This window comes from Canis lupus, chromosome 9 (genome assembly GCF_011100685.1).
Source record: "Canis lupus familiaris isolate Mischka breed German Shepherd chromosome 9, alternate assembly UU_Cfam_GSD_1.0, whole genome shotgun sequence".
NCBI classification, from domain to species: Eukaryota; Metazoa; Chordata; class Mammalia; order Carnivora; family Canidae; genus Canis; species Canis lupus.
In genome coordinates, this window is record NC_049230.1 from 21,687,395 (window position 1) to 21,701,012 (window position 13,618).

Here is a 13,618-nt window from a genome sequence, read left to right on the forward strand (position 1 = left end):
TGCTGCTCTAAAACACTTACCTCCAAACAGTCACACTCAAGCTAGTGAAGTACTTCATTGGAACTGATAATGACATTGTCAAGCAAAAGCCATCCCAATAATTTAATAAAAGCACCAGATTAAGGATGGGACCTTTCTTTTTTTATTTTACTATTTATTTTTTAAGGAAAAATTGTATCTATTTAAGATGTTTTGACGTGTGTGTGTGTGTGTGTGTGTGTGTGTGTGTGTGTATGCGCATAGGGAAAAGATTATCACATGTAGGCCCAACTTTTCTATTTTCTGGAATGTGATGGAACTCAGTTGAAAAGGACCTCCCCATAATATATCAACCTCATACTCTTTGTCAGCCAATAGTAAGAAGACGGCCCAGGAAGAGGAGGGAAAACAGTGTGAAGTCAGCCCTATGAACAGGATCACTTTTGTGGAGATTGAACATGACAGAGCAGCCCAGATAGGACTGGGGGCCCTTCTCCAAGAACAGATTCTGCTGCCCTTATCTCTCCCAGCCCCAATGTTCCCTGGAGTCAGGTTATGGGCTCAACAGAGAAAGTAGCAGGAAAGTAGCAGTAGTAGGAGGAAGTCTCAAAAAAAAACCTGTCCCAATTAACACAGAACAATCAACACATAATCAAAGCCATGAGACAGAAGCCACAGATCCTCCTATGGTCAACAAGTAGAAAGAGTAATGCTTCTTCTAGCCAACTGAAAATCAGTTGACTATTATGCCTCAGACACTGTGCTCAGTGCTGTACCTGAGTTAGCTTGCTCAATCATCACAACAACCTTACAATGATATTATTATCCCCACTTCACCAATAAGTGAACTAAGGCTTACAGAAGTTAACTACCTTGCTCAGCATCACACAGTAAACAGTCAAGTAAAAATTTGAACAAATTCGTGTCTTCCATTTTCCAAATGCCCTGGTTCTAATCACTCAAATTTGGCAGTATTATATATTTGTAGCCCAATCAAAGGCACAAATAGTTAAAGAAATGTGTTTGTCATGGAGTTCTGAAGAAGGTGAGCTCTAAAAGCAACTCAACAGTGTTTATATCCAGCCCAATCTGGAAAGATGGGACATTGTATCCAAACACATTAGCACATGGAGTCAGGGCAGTTCCTCCTGCCACACTCCTTAAGACCCCACATCTCTCTTCTGGTTCCATTTTTTACCAACCAACTTCCATATCACAGTCTGGTTTCCCTGATACTCAGACACAACACAGGTGGGAATATTGTGGTTGCAGAATGGATCATCTCTCTATGTTAAATTAATAAGTTTGCATTCTGGCTAGTTCATCCGGCACCTAAGAATTAGGTTACTGTGAGTCGGCTTCTGAGAATCCCTTTGTTTCTGGTGCACTAATAAAATGGTACCTTTGAACTCACCAGCCTAAGAAGACACTCAGACCACAGTGACTGCATAAGGGAGTGTCACCATGTGAAGCTCTTTCTCAGAGATCAGACAGTCCAACTAGATAGCACCTCCATCTCATTTCATTCTAAATACAGGAGTTAGGTGGTTCAGTTCATGTGAAGTTTACTATTTCAGGGCTGGCATGGAATGGCACAGTTCTATACTAGACCAAGAGGCCTTATTTGGAGACGCATTAGGAAAGCATAGATCTCATTTTAACCCTGTTCATAGTCATAATGAGCACAAGGTCAAAACAATGGCTGCCAATCATCCATGTTTCCAACAGATAATCTGTAGCTTCAATATCAGTCATGGGCTGCTACTCTGGAAAAATGTGTGGAGGTTCCTCAAAGAGTTAAAAATAGATCTGCCCTATGACCCAGCAATTGCACTGCTGGGGATTTACCTCAAAGATACAGGTGCAGTGAAACGTCGGGACACCTGCACCCGGATGTTTATAGCAGCAATGTCCACAATAGCCAAACTGTGGAAGGAGCCTCGGTGTCCATCGAAAGATGAATGGATAAAGAAGATGTGATCTATGTATACAATGGAATATTACTCAGCCATTAGAAACGACAAATACCCACCATTTGCTTCGACATGGGTGAAACTGGAGGGTATTATGCTGAGTGAAATAAGTCAGTCGGAGAAGGACAAACATTATATGGTCTCATTCATTTGGGGAATATAAAAAGTAGTGAAAGGGAATAAAGGGGAAAGGAGAAAAAAATGAGTGGGAAATATCAGAAAGGGAGACAGAACATGAGAGACTCCTAACTCTGGGAAACGAACAAGGGGTGGTGGAAGGGGAGGTGGGTGGGGGGTGGGGGTGACTGGGTGACGGGCACTGAGGGGGGCACTTGTGGGATGAGCACTGGGTGTTATGCTATATGTTGCCAAATTGAACTTAAATAAATAAATAAATATCATGGGCTGCTGAAGCTGCAGGGGACTTTCTGGTTGTGACCTTAAGATTAACAGGATATAGGAAGAGGGTGATAGGATAGGAAGTCAAATGCCCACTATCATCCCACACACACACACACCAGAATCCCTTTTACTATAGGCTACAAATTATTGGAGGGCAGCAATCAGAAGTGGAATGAAATGTACTAGGTTTAGATGATAAAAGTGGAAGGTATTATGTTTGGCAAATTCAGGGGAGATACTGGGAGATGCAGACAAAATATGACAGAAGAAGGGTGAAAACAGATATTCTCTTATGGCCACAGAGGGAGATAAGACAAGGTCATTTACAACTCACCCAAACAGAACAGAATGTTTGGGGGCAGTGGACTGCAGGAATCATGTTCAGCACCCCAGTTATAGCACCACCTCTTCATATTAATGATATGAAGCCTATGCAGTAAACAGCAATTAGTGATAAACAAACCTGTGGTTCAGGTAGCTCTGAAAGGAAGGTCCACAGAGGTGTTCAGGAGCTGTGGCCAGAGGTAGGAGATGAGATGACAGGGGAGATACCCTTGGGTTATAATTGAAAAACAAATATTCACATCCACCCTAATGATGGTACCCACATATGCCCTGGATCTTCAAGAAAAGCCCTGTTTTTTTGTAATTTTATACCTTTCAATAAAAATCATTTATGAGCTGTTTAAGTAAATATAGTTTAAACTCTTTAATTTTGTAAGATATATAATATATTCTAAATTGCAAATTTAAAAATCTGCCTGTAATTTGGATAGTGTAGAGTTTATGAAATAGTTACTACAATCATCTTTGCTATTATGCTAACAACTAAAAATCCATGATATATGTGAAAATACATGTTTTATAAATGACATTGAAAATATTCTATTCACCTTAATTTTATCTTTAGCAAAAATCCATCACTAGAGTTCCTATTTGTATCTCTCTCTCTCTCTCTCTCTCTCACACACACACACACACGTGTACTATATTAATCTGCCATTGCCACTGTAACAAATAGCACAGAGTGGCTCAGAACAACACAAATTTATTATCTTATTTCAGAAGTCTGGCAAAGGTCCCACTGAGCTAAAACAAGGTATTGGCTGACCTATGTTCCTTCCTGGAGGTCCCAGAGGAGAACCTGTTTCCTTGCCCATTCCAGCCTCCCACATTCTTTGGCTTAGGTTCCCCTTCTACCTTTGAAGCCAGCAACCTCATCACTACAAATCTGCCTTTACCACATTCCTTCCCTGATGGGGACTCTCTTCTACCTCTCTCTTCCACTTCTTTTTTTTTCCAGATTTTATTTATTTACTCATGAGAGACACAGAGAGAGAGGCAGAGACATAGGCAGAGGGAGAAGCAGACTCCCTGTGTGGAGCCCAGTGTAGGACTTGATTCCAGGACCCCAGGATCATGTTAGCCGAAGGCAGACGCTCAACCACTGTGCTGCCCAGGTGTCCCCTCCCTCTTCCACTTCTAAAGACACAGCCCCACCTGAATCATTCAAGATAATCTCCCCAATTTAAGGCCAGCTTATTAGCAACCTTAACTCTGTCTGCACCATTAACTCCCCCATTGCCATGTGCCACAACATATTCACAGGGTTCCAGATATTAGGGGACAGACATGGTGAGGGGAGGGTGTGATTCTGCCTGTTACACTCTCCTACAACTAAACCAAAAGAAAAATAAGAGAGAGAGAGAGAGAGAGAGAGAGAGAGAGATTTCATGTATTATCTCCATAAAACACCAAGACCCAAACTGGAGCTTGATGCATACAGTGACAAAGTCATGTGTGTTTAAATCTACCAACCAATCACGTTTTCATATTGTACTGCAAGCCTCAGGGAACACAGGTGATGTAAAGATAGTATATACTTAGGCTTATACCTTAACTAATAGTTTGAAGATGTAAACACACTCCATAACCTTCTGGGGGTCACCTTTTTATAGCAACAATAACAGCAATTAACACTTACTGAGCATTTCCAATGTACCAAACAAAGTGTTCAGTGTTCTGATGTGCATTTCCTACGCACCCACTCATCTCTGAGGAGCCTCAGGCAAGAGACATTTATAACTTACCAGAGTTTCATGGAGAGTTAGTGTCAGAGCCAGTATTCAAACCCAGGACTGTGTGACTTCAGATCCTGCACTTTTAACCATCATGCAAAACTGCCTCTTCTTTTTTTTAATCAACATACATTTTTCAATTATTTATTCACTAATTGACTTTTATGGTTTCAGTATTAAGGAAAAAGGACAACTAGCTGGAATGTTCCTGCCCCTCCAGCCAATCTGGCCACTCTCCCCTGACCTCTCCTCTCACTCTGGGAGAGAGTGGAGAGAACAAAGGAGAGAGAAAAGAGTCATGGTCCATGGGAGAAATGAGGGAGACAGAGATGGAAAGAAAGAATGGGAGTAAGATCTAATAAAAGGTGTCTGGGAATGGCTTTCACTTGCTCAAAGGAAACAGGATGCATTCAAGCCATCCTAGGGAGGAACAGTAAGACTGGTTCACTGTGCTTCATGCTACCTTAAACCCCAGTTATTATAACACAACATAACATACAGAATTCTCTGGTAATTTTGTCAGAGTGGAAAATATAAAGTGTCCATCCTAAAGTATAAATAATTTTAAACAGACAATATAGTAGGAGTAAGAATGAAATATACCAAAGAAATTGAGATATAATTAATTGAAAAGTGAGAATTTAAAAGATACCAAGGATACTGAAATAATGTATAAGTTTAGAGCATTCTTTAAAAAATATATAATTTCCCAGCATACTGTATCTGAAGCCAGAAAACAGAGTGATGTGGGCTTATTTTGTCTGACCAGAATAGACAACCATTCTAACACAGAAACGCACACATGTGTTTTAATAAGCATCACTGAGCACTTTTATGTGCAGTGCATCAATTATCTAATTTAATTCCTACAATAACCCCTATCCATCAAAGTGAGTATTAAGCTCAGTTCACATTTGTGGAAATTGAAACCTGTAGAGTTGGGCAGCAGATGGCAGGGTCAAAAATCTGAACTTGAGGCTGGTCACTAGAACATTCATCAGCATAAATGTACACTAACCTTCACATGGACTGCATCTATAAAATGTAAACTCTTGCAATTAATGTTTATTTCTGGGTTCATTTGGGGACAGAAGTATGCTTGTAAGGCGAGGCTTTTTTATCAAGCCCTTGTGATCTCCTGACTACTTCATCGGTCTCCTCTTTCTCAAGACCTGTGGGATCGTGGCTACAGGGCAGACAAGGAGTGTATAACAATCATCACTATCCTCCTCTCTCAACTGTGCACTGAAACTTACGAATTACAAAGCTCATATGAATACATTATATGCCAATTATACAGCTCATGTGTGTACACTGTACAGACTACATAATTTGTCTATACACATAGCATGCAGATTACATAGTTCATGTATATACACTACATACAGATTATAGAGCTCACATATGTACGTTAACTCATTCACTCCCAACAACAGCCCTATTAATTACAGGGAAGACTGTTAGTCTCATTTCAATGATAAGAAAATTGAGACCAAGAGGTTAAGATTGCCCAGTGTGTTAATAGAAGAGCAGGGTCTTTAACCCCCAGGCCAAAGTCCCTTCCGCTAATCCACACTGTAACAAAGATATGGAAAAAGTACAGCAGCATCAGGGTGATTTTTTAAAGGGGCAGGAAATTCTTTGAAGCTAAAAGGGTAGAAAAAGCAATAATTCCTAACCAAAAGAAAGGAGAGAATGGAGAAAGAATAAATCCAGTTTTCCCAAACCAAAAGCCAAGCCATGAATAGTAATAAGGAAATAGGTAAGGAGAATATCACTCACAAATATTAAAAGGAGCAACCAAGAAATAAATCTGCAAAGATACTGTAAACATATATGAAGTCATGGTAAATACATGGATGAAATTTGAAGCCAGTGGTCAAGTAAGGGATGGGCTCCAAGGCTCCTGTGCCATTGACACTGGACAACTTCAGGCAAATCTAAAATCTTTTTACTATGTAAATTCTTTTATCTGTAACAGAGAGTCCATCATAGTAGTTAATTATTCATAAAACAGGTTAAGAGCCTTGAACAAAAGAATACTTTAGCCAACTATCTGATTAGCCTACTTCCTGCCTAAAAGCAGACTGATTAGGACATGTATCAAACATGTATAGTCTAAAATAGCATACTCAACACTGTGCTTACGATATAAGTCTGTAGAAAAGGTCAACACAGCTACATACTGTGGATACCATAAGAGTCAGTAATAAGTCGAATTTTATGACATCTTCTTTTTCATGGTAGAAAACTAACATTGTGCTACTCCTCAAATATCCTTGTATATTTCACCAAATTATTCTCCTACAAAAAAATAATGAGTAAACCACCATCATCTCTCTTCTGAGTAGGTGCAGTAGCCTCCCAGCTGACCCACACACATTTACACTTGCTCTCATGCATTTTCCACAAGACAGCCAGGGTTACCTTTTCAGAACACAAATGTGGTCATGGCATGGCACTCTCCCACTTAAAACCTTTCCGTAGAAAACTCTTATGTTTAAGATCAAAATACTCAGAGTTAGGAAAGCATGGAATATCCCAGCACTTGTGTGCATCCAGCTTCTCCCTCCTTGCTGTCTCCGCTCCAATCACTTAGAGTAAGTATTCAATAAATATTTGTTGAAGGAATGGATGAATGAATAAAAAGGAGAACAATACATTAAGTTTTTTTTTTTAATAGGAAGCATTATTTTGGTGAACCAAACAAATAAATGGTTGGATTTCAGGCACCAACAACTGTCAAGTGGGAAAGAATCCTGCAGTGCAAAGGCCTTACCACAGTCCTCCATACACTGACCCTGCCACAACATGAACCACACTGGACTAGAGGTAAAAGCTACCAGGACAGACTTCAGCAAACTGCATGACAGGATGTCTCAGCAAACCAACACCACAGATACTTCAAATGTCTCCTTAAATGGCACAAGAAAGTAACGCCCTACGAGCACTGAAGCTAATGTGCAGGTTAATTCAAGGATTATCAATGACAACAACCTTTGTATAAGGGATTTATTTGATTACCTATCATGTTCATCAGATTAAGACGATAAAAAGGAAGAAAAAATGAAATCATTTCAGTCTTGCGCTAGCACTCCCCACCCACCATCTGTTTGTCTTCTGCAGCATCAAATGAACAAAATCACCTCCACAGACCTGGTGGCATGCCAAAGGTAGTGCAAAAGGACACAGGGATCTTTCTAAAGCCAGGCTTAACCCAGATTGTCCTGGCACTCCTTTCAAAGAAGCTATCTGGCTAGAATATCTCTTACCTTCTCAGAAAGGTTCGGTGGCAAGTGGATAAGGAAACTAGGAAAAGGGAGGGGATGAGCCTCCTTTTTTGAAAGTGATAGTAATGAATAAGACTAAATTCCCAGTATCATGGGATAGGCCAATCCATTCTCCTCAAGCTCCACAATGACAGAGTGAATGACAAATGTGTCACTCAAATGAGGATGACTTCATTGCTACCAAGTGAAAAGATCCCAACAACCAGGAAAATGTGACTTTTCTGTTGGTGAAAATGCTAAACTGTCATGTCTCCCTGAGATCTGGCAACTCTGAACTCAAGGTACAAATGGATAAGATCAGTAACTGCTCCTAAGCACCCCCAGCACAGACCCTCACATAATAGGTTGGATCACTTGCAAAGTAGTGACTACAAAACACAAAACAAAATGAAACCATAGACTGAAGGCTGCTTGAAGGCAGGAACTGTGCCTTATCAGTCTAGTCCCAAGCACCTCTAAAGGAAACTCTCAATAAATAAATAATGAAGTTATTTAAATTAGATGATTTTAACCCTAATTATGTGTGATTATGGAGTTTAAGTAGCAATGGAATCAGAGACAAAATGCATAGTTTAAGGGTGGGAGAAAAAAAGGAATAGAAACATTTTAAACACAGGTGGCTATTTGTAAATGAACAAATGCACGAATTGACATCCTGCAAGTACAAAAATTTTGGTGAATCTGAAACATCAGCTTTATGGTTTTAAAAAATAGTAATAAAATAGAGAGGATAAGGAGGTGTACAACAATGTCATGGAATCCTTCTGTTAGTCCTAGCTCTGCTATTAACTGTCCAAGGGCCCTTGATCAAAGTACTTCCCTTCTTTATTTTCCTATCTATAAAGTGATGGGTATGAGACAGGTGACAAACATGGTTCATTTTGAAGTCCAGTGTTGCATTCCTACAGAACATGAAAATCTTACACCTCTTACTGCTAACTAAAGGCCAATGAGAGAAAGGCCACCTTTAAAAGTTTTACATCTTTGGATTGTAATTTTTTTCAATTTATATGCTCCTTCAACAAGCTGACAAAAGTGTGGCTTCCTCTCAGAAGAGTGAACATATGAATATACAGCGACAAACTTGCACACACTTTCAGAGATGTTATTACCTTCCTAAGTCTATCTATTGAATTCCAAGAAAAAAAAGCTCAGTTTAGAACAAGGCACTGTCTTGTTTTTTCACCTGGGAAATGTTCCTCTGGGATACAGAAGCTACAAGAGTCTAAGCACTGATGGTCAAGCAAGGCAAACATAAGGCATTTTGTTATAGCATGAATAAGAAAAACACAACACTCCCCAGAAAGCATTCTTGCCAAAAATGTCGCACATGAATCTAATAAAGCCTACAGATCAAACTACTACCTTACAAGAAACACAGGAGTCAGGGGAATGTGTTAAAAAAAAAAAAAAAAAAAAGCACCGTGGGGATGTGATCAGCAAAATCTAGAATTTGGGAACTTCTAGGGAATTTGTCTTTCCTTTCCAGCCAATCTTTTTTTGAGATTTTATTTATTTATTCGTGAGAGACACAAAGAGAGAGGCAGAGACATAGGCAGAGGAAGAAGCAGGCTCCCTGTAGGGAGCCCGATATGGAACTCGATCCTAGTACCCTGGGATCATGACCTGAGCCAAAGGCAGATGCTCAACCACTGAGCCACCCAGATGCCCCTCCACCCATTCTTTCTGATTCCATTACCTGGGACCTCTTGCTCCCTCTCAACCATGAGAGTCCCTCAAGTATCCACTCCACTGGAGAGTTTTTTTTAACTACACTCAGCCACCATCATCTTCCTTTTTCTTCTCATTTGTATCTCGTGTAATCTATTCCATGCAATCTATAGAGCAATAGTGGAACTTCCCAAACCAAGGTTAACAAACTATATATGGAGGGCCCACCACAGCCCTCTATAAAGTGAAAATAGTATTGAACACTTAAAGGTGAGCAGGCCAGAGCCTGGCCTTTCAGCTTCCTTACTATTAAGTGCTGGGATAACCAGGCAGTTGCTTGACTTACAGTAAATTCAGCAAACATGTCTTTTGCTTCTTATATGTTCCAAATTCCTCAGAAATATGTTAATATGGAATGAGACCCTAATAAATACTTATGGCCAGATTTTATTGAATTGAAATCTGCTTTCTCTTTCTTTATTCTGCTATCTTCTCTTTAAATTTCCTAACTCTGCTTGCCCATAAGGCCCCAAATGCTCTTTGTTTGAGTTCACTTACAAGGCTCTGTCTACATCTGCATCCTCATCTAATTCTTTCTTGTTTTTCAAAATCAGATAAAGAAGAATTTCCAACACAATTGTCTCATCACCTACCATTTGAGAAAATTTCCTTCTATGATCTTGCAATTCCTTTTGTCTGTGCATGTTTTCATTATTTTTCCTTGTATGTCATTCAATATATATACATATTCTTTGGAAGCAACTTTAGGTTGACTTGCCTTCCCCTTCTAGTCTAGAATACTATATTGAATATTTCATTTAAATCTTCTATCTGTAGGCCCCCTTTTCCCGGAAAAATCAAAATATGAAAAAATGTTTTTATTTGGCCACAGTTTGATAAACTTAGTTATCTATAGAATGTCTGACCTGGCTGCATGGCAGGTGCTGTGTTTTACTTCTATAAATGTCTAATCTTTTTATGTAGCTCCCCGAATCCAAATCATAGTAATTTTGCCTGAAGATCTATTACTCATCTGTTCTGAAATATCATGCAGAGTAAAAATCTATTTGGGGATTGCTCTAGCCGTTCTTTTCTCACTCTAAAGAAAAGGGTGCCTAGGGAATGTCTCAGTGATGGAATGATTGTCTTTAAAAGGCATACAACACTGTACTCCCAGTAAATGACAGTCAATGGCCACCAGGGCTCTCTTCTGATCCCTGATACACCCACATGCAAACCCCTTTATTCACTCATTGTGCAAGGTCTCCTGCAAAATACTCATCCCCTTTAGCGACTACATCTCAATTTATCAGAAAGATGAACCAAATGTGAAAATTATGAAACTTCTAGCTGTAAAGTTATGCAAAGAAGAATAATTTAGAAACAATTTGAACTCCATAAAGATACAAAAAAATTCATGAAATCAGATCATAGGTGAAATGCTCATTGACCAAAAAGATGAGTAAATGTTGGGCATCTATTAAGAAGGCAATTGAGCCTTTATCCCTTGAGTTCTTAAAAAAAAAAAAAAAAAAAAAAAAAAAAAAGCTTAAAAATAAGCTCAACAATTTGTAGTTGACCTACCTAGAAGCAGAAAGCTGCAACAAATGACCTGTTCTTGCCCTTCTTTCCAGCTCTGTGATTCCACAAATGTACAGGTCATGTTTTTTCTCCTTAAAAAGTATAAAATTAAAAGAATGTGATTAAAGTTGAAAAGTCCTATACAAAACATGTAACTAAAGTGAAGTCATTTCAGCTTCTTATTTATCAACCAAATTTTTAAAAATCAATTCTTCTAAACTAGAATAAACTGTATAAGCTCATTTTTCTAAAACTATTCTAGTCATCCATATGCCTACCAATATATACAGGTAGAGAGTGTCTGAAACAATGTTCACCGATTTACCAATGGCTGTCTGTGTGATAGAATCTTTTTTCTTATACTTTCATATATTATTTGAGTATTTTTTTATAATAAGCATGGATAATTTTACCAACCAACCAACAAAAAGAAACAAAAATCCACCATTCCTTTTATAATCCAATGGAGCTCTACAGATTGGGAGCTACGAGGAAAATCTTTGCATAATAGTTCTAGAAGAAGTGACTTCTCTTCAGTCTTCTCAGATGGCACCACCAATTTTTCCCTGCCCTGGTGCTGCTATAATACAAGAAGTATTTTGCTCGAGGTTAACTCCTATAAATCCAAACTCCCACACACTGATATAAAATGACGCATGGGCCAAATTCACAGGGCTAATAGGTCACTGCCACTTCAGACATGCCTGCAAAGCACAGGGAAATGATCATTCCCATCGCCAGTCATTGAGAGGGTGTTTCAGGAGACAGGGCACAGACTGGCCCTTGCACAACCTATGGATGGATGTTGTCATTTGTGAGTCTGAGTCCATGTGAACACAGAGCTGACCCTAACCTTGAGTCAAAACAAATGATCAGACACCATCGATGTCTAGCAGAGCACTGCTTGCCACCACACATTCAAACAAGTCTCTATGCTTCGCTCATTTGCCCTCTTTTTATCTTGTCTCCCTTTTGTCTCTTTCTCATGTTCAAAGGTGTAAGTGACCATAGAACACTTTAAACACTCCCTCTAAGCACCCCCAAAGTTTCCTTTAGTCTTGACTAAATCATTCCATCCTGCCCACAGTGAGATGAAGAAATTCCAGAGGACTTTTGCATGGTTTTGATGCCAGGGTGGACAAGCAGAGCTGATGTGCTTTTGGTAATTTTATTTGTAATTAGGAATGAGGTTGCCTTTATGGCTGGCTAGTTTGCACCTGGAAGAGGCTTTTTCCTACTACCTGGTTTTACAACTCACAATCCCAAAAGGGGCAGGAGGTGATGCTATCAGAGGACCAGAGTTAAAATCCTAATTCTAGAAAGTTCATTACTGAGTTAACACACATTTACGAAATGCCTATTAGAAGCCAGACTCTGGCACTTGATAGATGGAAGACATAATCCTGGTTTTCAAGATGCCTGCAGTCCCAGAGAAGTGTGACAGATACAGAATTATGAGTTACTTGATGAGTGAAAGAATGGGGGTGGAGTCAAGAACAGAAGGTAGCTGGGCTCAGTTGGGGCCTCCCAGCTTCCACAGTGGGGTGAGGACTCTCTGCCCCTCCAGAGGGTCCAAGGATCCAGAACAGGTGGTTTCTTCATAGAAAGGGCACCCGGCTTGTACAGAAAAATTCAGCAAATGATCGTGGAAAGAGATAGCCCTTAAACTATGTCTGGAAGCCAAGGGAGCAGGTGTGGGCAGTCAGGCAGTGAGAATCCAAGCAGTGGAAACAGCAGACCAAGGCAGTGACACCTACAAATTCATGTGCTGAATTACATTGCACATGCAAATCAGCTTTAAGTCAGTCACCTCCATGAGCCCTTGATTCTTTATCTGTAAAATGGGGACAATAACCCTTGCATGAATACATCAAGAGTGGCCATGCACATTTAATAAAGACAATCAAAGGGCTGTGTAAACTGGGAGGTCCCATTATCCCATGAGGAAGAGAATCTTTACAGGACTCTGTCAAGATTCAGTGACAGTGCTGTGTGGTGGCAAGAATCCCACCGTGGCTTTGCCTCTAGCTCACAATCTGTCCTCTGCCACACCTCGCCACCCCTCCGCACAGGTCAGTTTTCCACATCTGTAAAATAATTGATTTGGATGGAGGTACACTAAAGTCCCTTCCAATGTTGCCACTTTATTTCAAAGTCCCCTTTAAATCTAATTGCTATAACCAGCACGTGGCTCCCCACCCCCAGACTATTTCTTTATTCATTTCTAACCTTTACCTTGGCAGACGAAGAGTAAGATTCATCAAGCACATTCGACAACCCATAGCACACTTCCTGTTTTTCTCCATCGCCTTACAGGTCACAGACACACAGAAGCCAGCCTTTTCAGGGCTCAGCCAGGACAGGGCTGCTGGCCAGTTACCAAAGGCTGCATTCCTCCCAGGGGCCAAGGAAGTCCTGGTGCAGGCGGGTTGTTTGGTTTTGAGGTGTGCTGGGGATGAAAGGCACCCTGGAAGTGGAAGGCTCGGTCATTCATTAATTAATTATAATTGAGGGTTTGTTCTTAAGAATGATCCTTTGAAATTACTTTCCATCAAACAGTAACTGCCACAAAGGCATCAGATACTCAGAACATTTTCCATTTCCTCAGCATGAGTATTTTTATTCTAGGACCTGAGATTCTGAT

The 13,618-nt window shown here is 40.0% G+C and overlaps 1 long non-coding RNA gene across 2 annotated transcripts in view; it reads right to left on the reverse strand.

Annotated features, from left to right (window-relative positions):
• The window catches only part of LOC119876644, an 80,709-nt gene that overhangs the window by 27,545 nt on the left and 39,546 nt on the right, over positions 1–13,618 (reverse strand). For both annotated transcript variants that reach the window (XR_005364385.1, XR_005364384.1), the window contains exon 2: positions 10,978–11,066. This is a non-coding gene — a long non-coding RNA (uncharacterized LOC119876644). The remainder of the gene's footprint in view (positions 1–10,977; positions 11,067–13,618) is intronic.